This window comes from Azolla caroliniana, unplaced genomic scaffold (assembly GCF_043228905.1).
Source record: "Azolla caroliniana isolate FFs.n. ecotype wild unplaced genomic scaffold, voAzoCaro1.0.p SCAF_10, whole genome shotgun sequence".
In the NCBI taxonomy this organism is placed as follows: domain Eukaryota; kingdom Viridiplantae; phylum Streptophyta; class Polypodiopsida; order Salviniales; family Salviniaceae; genus Azolla; species Azolla caroliniana.
Genome location: NW_028230445.1, coordinates 4179699 through 4192969, shown reverse-complemented (window position 1 = coordinate 4192969; position 13271 = coordinate 4179699).

Genomic DNA, 13271 nt, shown 5'->3' with positions numbered 1-13271 from the left:
CTTCAAGTTAGTAAAATCATATTCACATGATGATGCAAAGGGTGCTGTTTTGTTCTCGAGCTAGTTGTAAGTATATTCGCGTATATCCACCTTGTTTTCTTTACTCACATCTTGTTAGGTTGCTTGAAGTTTCGATGCGAGTCGCATTCTGGTCCTTTGTAAGTATCTCCTATATTCACCTTACTTTCTTTGGCCACTTCACATTGTTGTGTATGTACCTTAGGTAATTCCTTTTTCATTAGAACTTTGGACTCATATGTACAAGTCCTTGTAAATATGGACAAGTATATCCACCTTATGTTCTTTAGTTATTGCACATTACCATGGATGTACATTAGATTGTTCCTTATCATTAGAAGTCTCAACCGAAGCATTATAAGCTTGCTACTTTTTGTCAAGATGTGTCTCATGGCTCCCACTCTAAATCAATCTAATTGAATTCATATATCGTTATCACATTATGTCACATATATAACTATACTATTGTCGCTCCCTCCCCTCCCCCACCCCAAACTCTATTGAATTATCAATGATCAAGTTATTAATGTAATATGCCTTTTAGGCCAAGGATAGATTCTATGAAAAAGTTACACTCGTCAACTAGGAGATGTAATTAGACTCAACTTCTCTTTCCACAATAAGCCTCGTGTTTCATCTATTTAAATTGTGTTCTCCACAATATGCGTTTGTGTTCCAAATATTAAAGGTTTATGTCATCATACTAATCCATGACACTTTGAACACATGGGAATTTATGCCTTATTTTTGCAGAATTTCTATACATACACAATGGTACCATTTTATAAAAGGGTATAGAGAAAGTTAATTTGAGGAAAGGGCACACTTCTTTTATGAAAAATACATGATACATAAAGAGGTTTGGTTTATTTTCCTTCAACACACGTGATCTAGAGGGTTTTCATCATTTAATCTTCCGAGATCCTTTTTTGAAATTAGAACACGGAGAGACCTAGGTATAATAATGTTTACTCAATGTGCACTAACCAAAATATCAAGGATATTGAAAAGCACAACACCGGGATATTCATGAAGCCTACAATTTAATACAGATCCCCATACCCACAATTCCTCCCTATTCCCACATTGGAGCAAACTTTCAAACTTTTAGCACTCTTGTACTAATAGAATCTATTGGTTCCATAGTTCTTTCTAATGGCCTCCTAATGTCTATAAGAGATTGTCATTATTGTTGTCACATGTACGTGCACGTGCGTGTGCTACTTGAATGGGACCATTTGGGACTTGAACCAAAGAAGATGGCTTTATTGAGCAAGGATCATGGGTAATAATAGTTTGATGGTTCCTTCTTTGCCTTCTTCGAGTTGTGGTGGATTTGTCTAAATGAACTTGTGCGCCAAAATGTATAAATGTGTGTACGATATTTGTGTTGTTATAAATGAGTGCATGTGTGATAATAATGAAGTAGCACAAGATTGGAGTATGCGCACTCATCTTTAGCGTGTATGCATGGCTATTTTTTTAGTGTAACTGTGCATAGGTAAGATTGGAGTATGTGCACTCGTCTTTAGCGTGTATGCATGGTTATTTTTTTAGTGTAAGTGTGCATAGGTATACACATTAATGTATCTATGTGATTGTAAATGGGTTTCCAAGTGCATATTCGAATGTTACGTCTATGTGTTTATACACATGAATGTATATGCACAATTGTCTATGTATATGTGATTAAGTGCTAATATGTGTATGTAATTGTATGAATAAGTGTGTATAATATGTGGAGATCATGTATTTGTTTATATGTGTATACATATACTATATAAACATGTGGGTTCATACGAATATATTGTAAGGAATAGACGCTTCTATTCACCTTCGCCACTCGGCCACAACCGAGTAATCGCGAATCAATGCAACAGAAAATAGGAACCAAAACGGAGAAACAAAACGCGAGTACACAGGGATTAACGTGGAAAAACCCTAGATGGGAAAAACCACGGGAGTACAAGACTCCAAACCAACACTATACAAAGAAAGTATACAATGGTGAGCTGCAAGGCGACGACCTTGAGCTCGCTGTCCTCGCCACAGGCGGCGGAAATACACAGAGGCGTCTACCTCTTCCTCTCTCGCGCTCTATCTCTCTCTCTCTCTCTCGGCTGCTCTCTCTTCACTCCTCTTGAGTGGAAAAACAGAAAAAATGAGAAGCAACAACAAAACAGTTTGCCCTAAGTCATATTTATACATATATGACTTAGGGGCTATTTACAACTATAGCCTCAGGGGCCCTTAGCAGACATATTCACGGATATGTCCCTGCATCCGGATCTCTTCTTCGGGTACATTCGTCATCCGACTCTGAAGTCGGGGTCTTCGTCATCCGGATCCGAAACCGAAACCGGGCTTGTCGGCATTCGTCTCCGACATCCGACCATCCCATCCGAAGGGACCGAAATCCCAACAAACTCCCCCTTCACTTCGGCATGGGATGTCTCTCCAATCCGATCCTCTTCCGGCATGCTTCCAGCTTGTCGGGTGTGAGGACCTTGGTCAGCATATCCGACCCGTTCTCGTCCGTGTGGATCTTTGTCAGCACGAACTCCTTGTCTTCTATCCTTTCCCGGATCCAGTGATATCTTCGCTGGATGTGCTTCGTCCGGGAGTGATAGGCCGCGTTCTTCGCAAGGTGGATTGCACTCTGACTGTCGCAGTAGAGTTGGTACTCCTCCTGTTGGATACCGAGCTCTCTAATGAAGTCCTTCATCCATATTATTTCCTTGCCGGCTTCAACGGCCGCCATGTACTCCGCCTCCGTGGTTGACAACGCAACCGTCTTCTGCAGCCTCGACTGCCATGAAACAGCTCCCCCTGCATACGTCATCACATATCCTGATGTGGACCGACTGGTATCTGCATCAGCCGACATATCCGAATCGGTGAAACCGTCGAGTTCGGGTTTACCGGAGCCGAATCGGAGGCACACATTCGCTGTGCCCTTCAGGTATCGGAGTATCCACTTGACCGCGTTCCAATGCTCTTTGCCGGGATTGCTCATGTACCGGCTCACCACTCCGACTGCATATCCGATGTCCGGTCTCGTACACACCATGGCGTACATCAAGCTCCCGACGGCTGAGGCATACGGCACTTTCATCATATCCTCCTTTTCAGCCTTTGTCTTGGGACTTTGCTTGCTGGACAGCTTGCAGTTTGCCGGGAGGGTCGATCCGACCGGTCTTGCTTCCGACATGTTGAACCGGTGAAGCACCTTCGTCACGTACTTTTCCTGTGACAGCCACAACTGCTTCTTCTTCCGGTCCCGGATGATGTGCATCCCTAGTATTTGCCTCGCCGGACCCAGGTCCTTCATTGCGAAGGTTCGGTGAAGAGCCTTCTTCAGCATCCGTATCTTGACCTGGTCCCGTCCGACGATCAACATGTCGTCCACGTACAGGAGGAGTATTAGAAAGTCTCCTCCTTCGAACTTCTTCACAAACACGCAGTGGTCGGACTGCGTTTTGAGGTACCCTTCGTCGGTCATGAAGGAGTCGAACTTCCGGTACCATTGCCGGGGAGCCTGCTTCAGTCCGTAAAGGCTCTTCTTCAACCGGCATACCAGGTGCTCCTTCCCTTCCTTCTCGAATCCTTCCGGTTGCTGCATGTAGATCTCTTCTTCGAGGTCACCGTGAAGGAATGCCGTCTTCACGTCCATCTGTTCTACCTCGAGGTCCATGCTTGCCGCTATGCTCAGCACCGTCCGGATGGAGGTCATCTTCACTACCGGGGCAAATATCTCGTCGAAGTCGACGCCCTTCTTTTGCTGAAACCCCTTCACCACGATCCTGGCTTTGTATCTCGGGGGGTTTCCGGCATCTCCCGGTTTCAGCTTGAACACCCACTTGTTTCGAAGTGCCCGCTTTCCTTTCGGCAACTCCACAAGTTCATATGTGTGGTTCTCATGCAGGGAATCCATCTCGTCCTGCATGGCACTCAACCACCTGCGGCTCTGGGTGTCATGCTTTGCTTCTTCAAAGCTCTCCGGCTCCCCCTCGTCGGTTAGCAGCACGTGCTCCGGTTCCGGAAATCTCCGGGGGGCTCTCCTCTCTCTTAGAGGATATCTCCGTTCGGGAGCTTCGGTAACCGGTTCTTCCGATTCTTCTTCATCCGAATCCATTTCGGGATCGGGGCCGGTTCCGGTATCGTTTTCATCTTCTTCGGCCGGTTCTGTTTCTTCACCGTCTTCGGCCGGATCCTCGAGTGTTAACCGGTCCCTTGCCGGTCGGGACTGCTCCTCGTAGAGTTGATCCTCACCGGTCGACTTGGAGCTCTTCACCTTCTTCTCCGACTCCCAGTCGGCGAGTGTCTTGTCCTCCATGAAGATGATGCCTCGACTCCTGAATATCTTCTTGTCGACCGGGTCCCATACTCGGTAGCCGAACTCGTCGTCGCCGTAACCGAGGAATATGCATGGCCGGGTCTTCGGATCTAGCTTTCCTCTCCGGTCCTTTGCCACATGCACGTATGCAAGACACCCGAACACCTTCAGATGCCGGTAGGACACTTCCTTACCGGTCCACACTTTCTGCGGCGTGTCTCCGTCCAAAGGTACTGAGGGTGATCTATTTATCACATACGTCGCCGTCGACATTGCCTCAGCCCAAAATCCCTTGGGTAATTTCGCATGTGCCAGCATACTCCGGACCCTCTCCATTATGGTCCGGTTCATCCTCTCGGCCAACCCGTTCAGTTCCGGCGTCTTCGGCACAATAAACTCGAGTCGGATTCCCTTCGAGCGACAGTACTCCTGGAACTGCCCTCGGTATTCCCCTCCGTTATCCGCTCGTATCGCTTTCAGCTTCTTGCCGGATTCCCTTTCCACTCTCGCGTGGAGTTCTTTGAAGACGGACAATACTTGGTCCTTTGTCTTCAACGGTGCCGTCCACAGTCTTCGGCTGTGATCATCTATGAATGTTACGAAGTACTGGGCTCCGCCATGTGACTTCGTTTCTACCTGACACACGTCGGTGTGCACCAACTCCAATGGTGCGCTACGTCTCGTCGGTGGCCTTGAGTGGAAGGAGGTTCGGTTCTGCTTACCGGCCAGGCAATCGGTGCACTTCTCCAGGTGCACATGCTTCACTGGAATAAGGTTGTCTTCTGCAAGCCTCTTCATCCCCTTCTCACTCATGTGGCACAGTCTTTTGTGCCACAGCTCACCGGCAGTGTCGGCTGCCACATTCAGCTCTTCCGGACATAACCGGGCATTCATCAGGTACAGTGTGTTGACTTTCCGGGCCCGAGCCACTATCAGGCTCCCCTTGCTGAACTTCATTACGCCGTTCTGGATGCTACCTGTGTAGCCTTCATCGTCTAGCCTCCCAGCCGAAATCAGGTTCAATCGAACCTCCGGAACGTGTCGGACATCCTTCAGCAGCATTTTGCATCCGGTCGGGGTTGTCAACCACACGTCTCCGATGCCGGCTATCCGGCACGTACCTTCATTTCCCATCCGAACACAGCCATGCTCGCCGGCTGTGTAGGATGAGAAGTATCTTCTCTCCGGGGTCAGGTGAAACGATGCTCCGGAATCGACCACCCAGGTCGTCTCATCGCCGGCAATGTTTAGTTCACCTTCTTCGGTGATGAGCATGATCTCCTCTTCACTTGCCGCGAGTGCCGTCGTTCCTTTCCGGTCCTGTCCTCGCCGATCCGAACCATTCCGGTCCGTGGCTCCCCGGTATGCACCGTTTCTCTCCGGTGACTTCTTCGAATCGGTGTTGTCGGTTCCATTATCCTTTCGGTAATGCCGACAATTCTTTCGGAAGTGCCCCGGCTTCCCACAGTGGAAGCATGTGGGCCTTCCTCTTGACTGCGACCGGGTCCCCGACTTCTCCCGTCTTTGCGGACTCCGGTTCCATTGTCTTCCCCGATCCGATTCGGTAAACAACATCTTCGGGTCGGAGGTCGGTTCCTTATCTCTCCGACGCGCTTCTTCATTCAAAATACTTGTCTTTACCGTTTGTAAGGACAAGTTATCTTCGGTGCAGGAGGTGCTGAGAGTCACCACCAAGTTCTCCCAGCTTTCTGGCAATGTGCACATCAGGATGATGGCTTGCATTGCATCCTCCAACGGGAACTTGATCGCCGCAAGCTGATTCACGAATCCCATGAACGTGCTTACGTGTTCCACCATACTCTCGCCGTCCCGGTACTTGAGATTCACTATCTTCCTCATCAGGGAGGTCCGGTTCAACGCATTCTTCCTCTCATAGAGGCCCGACAGCTTCTTCCACATCTCATATGCGTTGGTGTCGTTCGCCACATGTTGTAGGACGCTTACATCGACATACTGTCGGATCGTCGCTACGGCTTTCCGGTTCAGGAGCTTCCACTCCGACTCAAGTACCCCTTTCGGTATTTCCGACCTGTCAATCGGTTCGTACAGGTCCCGAACAATCAGAAGATCCTCCATCTTGATCTTCCAGTCGGCGTAATTCTGTGCATTTAGCACCATCATCAGCGGCTGCCCGCTGCCGCCGCCTTCCATTTTCTGCAACAGTCGCTCTGATACCAGTTTGTAAGGAATAGACGCTTCTATTCACCTTCGCCACTCGGCCACAACCGAGTAATCGCGAATCAATGCAACAGAAAATAGGAACCAAAACGGAGAAACAAAACGCGAGTACACAGGGATTAACGTGGAAAAACCCTAGATGGGAAAAACCACGGGAGTACAAGACTCCAAACCAACACTATACAAAGAAAGTATACAATGGTGAGCTGCAAGGCGACGACCTTGAGCTCGCTGTCCTCGCCACAGGCGGCGGAAATACACAGAGGCGTCTACCTCTTCCTCTCTCGCGCTCTATCTCTCTCTCTCTCTCTCGGCTGCTCTCTCTTCACTCCTCTTGAGTGGAAAAACAGAAAAAATGAGAAGCAACAACAAAACAGTTTGCCCTAAGTCATATTTATACATATATGACTTAGGGGCTATTTACAACTATAGCCTCAGGGGCCCTTAGCAGACATATTCACGGATATGTCCCTGCATCCGGATCTCTTCTTCGGGTACATTCGTCATCCGACTCTGAAGTCGGGGTCTTCGTCATCCGGATCCGAAACCGAAACCGGGCTTGTCGGCATTCGTCTCCGACATCCGACCATCCCATCCGAAGGGACCGAAATCCCAACATATATGCTCGTGTGAATAAAGATTTGTGTGTATAAGTGTAGGAATATATTTTTTTGTAAGTGTACAAGTGTTTGTGTTTGTATTTGTATATGTTATTTATATATGTGTATATACATATATGTAAATGTGTATTAGTGTCTCTATGCATATGCTTCTATAAATGAATATGTGTGTGTGTGTGTGTGTGTGTGTGTGTGTGTATGCATGCTTAAATTTTTATTGTCCATATGTAAATTGAGTATGCATTTTATGGATATGTATATGTTAATGTCTAGGGGTGTCATGTGTATGAAATTTAATGCGTAAGGATATGCGTACGCAAATGTTATTTGACCTTGGTGTTGATATATAAAGGTAATTATGTGTTTGGTGCATTGATTGATATGTGGCGGTCAGTGGGTTTCTCCTTCATGTGCTAGTTGGTAGCACACTCTTTGTGGGTTCAACTCTCATATGCTTAATGAGTTAGCCCTCATGCACTAATTGGGAAAGTCGTGCATGCTTATGTGCTTAGCCTTCATTTGCTACGTCAAGCCAACAGTTTGGTGCTCATCTCTTAAGCTCGTTCGAGCATTGTGGTTGTATCAGTTGTATATATGAGAGGTAGTGGACTGGTTGCTCGTTCGTTCGCTTCTCTTTCCCTCCTAGCCTTGTTATCTCCCCTTGCTCGTGGTGTGATCATGTGTCCTTCTCCTTCAAACATTGTTGTAGAACTAGCCATTAGGAGGTAGCTTGACTATTGTTCCTCCTTGCACTCCCTTTTTTGCTCTTCATGCGATTTGCACTCGTCATTTGTGTGATCACGTTCACACTACTTTAGCCCCCCTTCACACTTCACGTGGCCATGAGTTAATACCTCATACAATCACGTCCCTCTTGCCTCTTTAGCTCCCCATCATGTAATTTGCATGTTCTTGTCTTTTCAGACTCTTGTTAGTGCAAAGGCAACTTGATTGTCTGGGCACTCAGTTTTTCAAACTCAATAGCATAGGTTTCACTCCTATTGTTCATACATTCTCCTTTCCTCATATCCTCTTGTCAAGTACTTTGATTGACACGTCGAAAAAGTTTCCGTGACCATTGCGAAATTTTGAAGACGTCAACAAGTTGAACACCTCAATTTGTGGATCTAAATTCAACCTCTCGCAAGATAAAAATAATTTTGTAGCAATCCTTGTTTCATTATGATTCGCATGAACACAATTTCAAGTCTTTCTTCGAGTACGTAAGCTTCAATACAAGAAGATGGTAATAATCCTGACAAATCACATCAATTTTAGAGAACCCAAAGATTGAGATGCAAGTTGCTTTTTACAATAACAATCACCCCATTATATAGGGTATGAGAGATTGGCATGATAAAAAATTCAAAGTCGAAAGACTGTTGGGAGAATATCCTTGAGTTTTGGGAAAGCGAGTTTACGATCAATCACCACATTGCCTTGAAGGCTTCTTACCATGCTCTCTTGATTTGCTAGGGAGCTCATCTGGCCTAAGGACACTATTTTAGCTTGAAGGTGGTGTTGTTGTTGAACGTAGGTGAGGCCTCAACCTCTGCGACATTGTTTAGTTAGGGTCTGCACCAAAGCTTGATCACCTCGTCTCATTGTTTTTGCCTCTTGTTTAACCCCTAAAGGGGGTCTTTGTCAAAACCACCATACTCATGGTAGTTTTTTATTGAACCTGTTTTGTAAAGAGACTCATTCTTATCCAAGCGAGAATTTCGAGACTTAAAATCTAGTTCCTTTGTGTTGATCAAGTGTCGTTAACCTTCGATTGTGTGGTAACACTAATCAAATGTTAACCACTCTTTCTCGACAATCATGAGAGAGAGAGAGAGAGGGAGGAGCGAGGAATATTCGCCTCCTCAGAATATTCATCTATTAGGAACATTTGCCCCCTAGGAATGTTTGTGTGACGACAAATGTGTGTTTAAAAGATTTGTAAGGGATATATTTTTTAAAGAAATAATAATTCATGCTTGTAGATTTGTGCATTCAAATATAGGTATATCTAAATGAATTCATGTATGAGGAATGCATATGTGTGTGCATTTCAATAGGTGTTAGCTTAAGTGTAAATATGTGAGTACATATATAAGAGTAGCTTAATTTTTGCTTCCTCCAACTTGGCTCTAGACCAATTGCAACTAGGGTCTGCTTGCAGCAGCCGTTGCGCGGCCGCAACGGATTTCCGTAATTTTGTTTCAATGGCTCTAGCCTGCTGAAGGGCCAGCTTGGTTTCTTGCTGTAAAAAGGAGGAGGAGAGGGTCAATTTTTTCTGCAGATCCTCACTGGCTGATTCACTTACAATGGTCTCCCGCCATATACTTTGCAGCCCTGCCTTCACCTTTGCACTCTTCATGATCTTGGTGGGGATTTTCACATTGAGACTCCCCTTGCTGCCACGGGGTGGGTTAAGGTCTAATCTCATCGGCTAGTGATCAGAGAAGGTGAGACCTGCCAAGATGGCAAAGGAGCCCCCCAACTCTTCGAGGGACGAGCTGATGTATATGCGGTCTAGCCGTGCAAGACTACCACCCCTAGCATTCGCGGCAGCTCGGGAGAAGTGAAGCGAATGTGAGCATCTTCTAAGGGAGGAGCCCCATGTATCCTTCACCCCAATTTTGCCGATTAGGAAAGCCCATGAGTCCAACTCCGCACCATGAAGCGGTCTTTGGGTCCCCCCTTTCCTATCCCCCAGGTGCTCCGTCATGTTGAAATCACCAGCCATTATCCACACCTCTGCCTCAGGCAATGTTGTCGCTAACATCCGCCAAAAGATTGCCCTCTCGGGGGAAGAGTTAGGGGCATAACTGTTTAACACCCCAAATTGAAGGTTGTTCCATTTCAGAAGCACATATAAGGCTCTTCCTGCCACCAACGTGCCATGTGGGAAAGGATGTTGGAGAAGAACCGCATGCTGTTTCGAAGGACCGCAACATGGTGGGCTAGAAAAGATGACAAGGTCAACCGCCATTTCTTTCACTACAGGGCACCCAAGGGTGGAGGTGGACATATACAAGGGCTTCGCAAACCAGATGGTTCAATAACGGAGGACAAGGATGAGATTCTGCATATGGCGACATAATACTATTGTGACCTGCTCGCACCTGTGCATATGCAACAAAACATGGAGCTGGTTGAGAGGGTGTTGGCTTGCATTCACCCCAAGGTAACCCACGAGATGGAAGTTGTGCTCGACAGCCCCATTTCTCGATTAGAACTCTCGGAAGCACTTAGGGAATTGTAGAGAGGAGCATGCCCCGGCCCCGATGGTCTCTCACGAGATTTTTTTGAGATTCATTGGGACACTGTTATCCCGTCATTGGAAGCTGGGGTTCAGGAGATTTGGGCCTCGGGAACGGTGCCATCTGGCATGGCTGAAGGGATGATCTATCTCATCCCTAAAGCGGCAGGGCGAAGCCTAGAGCTGCGCCAATGGCGTCCAATCACGATCCTTAACACGATATACAAGATACTTGCAAAAGTCTTAGCTAGGCGGATAGCAAGCTTCTTACCGGACATCATTCACGAGAATCAAATTGGGTTTATCAAGGGTAGGTGTATCTTTGATAATGTATTTCTTCTCTGGGAAGTTATGGCATTAGTAGATCGTGCCGTATCGAGCTCGGCTATTCTGCTGTTAGACTTTGAGAAGGCCTACGACAGGGTATTATGGCCGTTTTTGGAAAGAGTGATGAGCGCTATGGGCCTACCCCAACAATGGAGGAATTGCACTTCTGCACTCTATCAGAATGCTTCTAGTAGCGTGTTGGTAGTTGGTGCTAGGGGCCCTGCCTTCCAACTACATCGCTCAGTGAGGCAAGGCTGTCCCCTAGCTCCATATCTCTACCTATTTGTCACTGAGGCTTTCTCTGCTTATTTACAAGCACCAAGCAACGGATTGAGGGGATTGTCCATCCCCAATGCGTCTGAAGATCTACTGCTATCTGAATATGCCGACGATACGGTCCTTTTCTTGCAGGGCGATGACGCGAATCTGCAGCGGGCTGAACAGCTTGTTGAGGACCTTTGTCAGGCTGCTGGAGCCAAGATCAATTGGGATAAAACCCAAGGCCTCTGGTTCAGCGAACAAGAGAAGCCAGGGTGGCAACCCCACGCTGATTTTGCTTGGGTCCCTGATGGGACGACATTCAAATACCTAGGATTTACGATGGGGAGGGCAATCCCCAAGGGAGTGCAATTGTCACATGTGCAAACCAAAATAAGCAAGAAGCTGATCCAATGGAGCAGATCTAAACTTTCCTTCACTGGTAGGGTTCTTATTGCGAACCAAGTGTTGCTCGCCACCATGTGGCACTCAGTCTCCTGCTGGATTATGGACCCCTCAAGTTTGCGCGCGATTAAGGCTGCCATCAGGGGGTTTATATGGTCAGGTAAGGAAAACCCGTTTGCTGCCGCCAGAGTGTCATGGCATTGGTTAACACAACCGCGGGCCAAAGGGGGGCTTGGCCTCATAGACCCCTTAATGCAGAGCCGAGCATTGCTAGCCAAAATGGTGGTTCGATGCCTCTTGCCAGGTAAGGGGTGCTGGAAGGTACTACTTCGCAATAGGCTGCAAGCAGGGATGCCCAAGTATGGTAGGCCTTGGCCGGATTCCTTGAATTGGTGTTGCATGAGTGGAATCCCTCCCAAGTTGGCTTGTCAACCGGAGGAGCGGGTCACGAACTCCATCTTGCGGGCATGGTGTCACGTAAGACGTCATTTGGTCAAGCACACGCCAGAGACACTAGTCGAGTGGGCTAGACAGCCATTATTTTGGAACCCTCAAGTGCAGTCAAGTGGTGACATGATGTTAGGGCAGCTTAAGGGCCTAGCCTGGGGAAAGTTGGCGCAAACAGGGCTCCTCTCTATAGATGATTGGAGACGCACGGTGGCTTCAGGAGGGGACCAGGAGGTCCCTTTCCCTCCCCTCAAGGGAGCCATGAAAATGCGGAGGTTGATAGCTGAGGCACTAGATAGGGTCTCGATGGGGGAGGTGAGAGAAGATACATGGTTCAGTCTCTTTGATGAGACTGGTGTGGTTAAGTTGCTGAAGGGTGTGAGTGGATCGGGACGAGATACAATTTTTGGGGAGAGGCAGAGTAGGGGCTCTTGGCACCCAATCCGCGTGGTGGCGCAGGTTGGTAACATCTGGAAAACAGACCCAGATGTTGCTAAGGTGGAACCCCATTGGAAGTTATGGGTATATGGTGGCTGTCCCCTCATCGAGCTAGAATGGGACCCACGGGATTTCAAGTGGAAACAAGATGGCAGACTTTGCCATTTCTTCGAGTACAACACTAAATTGGGTCGGACTTTACAATTGCAGCTAGATGGCCCCTTACGTAATGGCTGGCGTACATTGGGCATCCCTGATGAGGTGCTCATTACTTTTTGGAAAGGTCTTTGGTGTCTCCACATGCCTGAAAAGATCAAATTTTTTTGGTGGCAGATCAGTCATAATGTGGTTCCCATTGGCAAATGGTTAGGTAAACGTGCGGCCCCTTAGGCTGCCCACTCTGCCCTTCACCTATTGAGACTCTGAGGCACTGTCTATGGGATTGCTCTCAAGTTCAAAAGGTATGGGATAGAGTGACTCGCCTCCTTGTGGCTTGTGAAGTGGAAGGAACCGCATCGTGGAGTACTACGACATGGATTGATCACTCCGATGATAGGTGGACGGACGCCTTCAATGCGGATAGCTGGTGCTATGTATGCATTGGAGGCAAAATCGCCAAGATTCGTTATGGAAGAGGCTTGCAGTCCGCATCCCCTAGGTTCTCGAAAATTTGGATGTTGATCGCAGGCTTCACCATGTGGTATATATGGAAAGTGCATTGCCTGAAGGTTTTTCAGGATCTGGTGCGACCCCCGGAGGAAGTGATCATGGACATATGGTTTGCTCTTATCAGCTGCCTACAAGGGCAGTTGGACGAGGTTTGCAGCCATTCCAACGATGTGGTCACTGCACATTTACGCTTTTGGCAAAAATGGCGGAACATGCCTATGATGACACAAGGAGTAAGTGGTCCTAGGTGGAACTACCAGCCCCCACGGTGGCTGTTTCCGAGTCACTTGCCGCCCTCCTTGTGGTG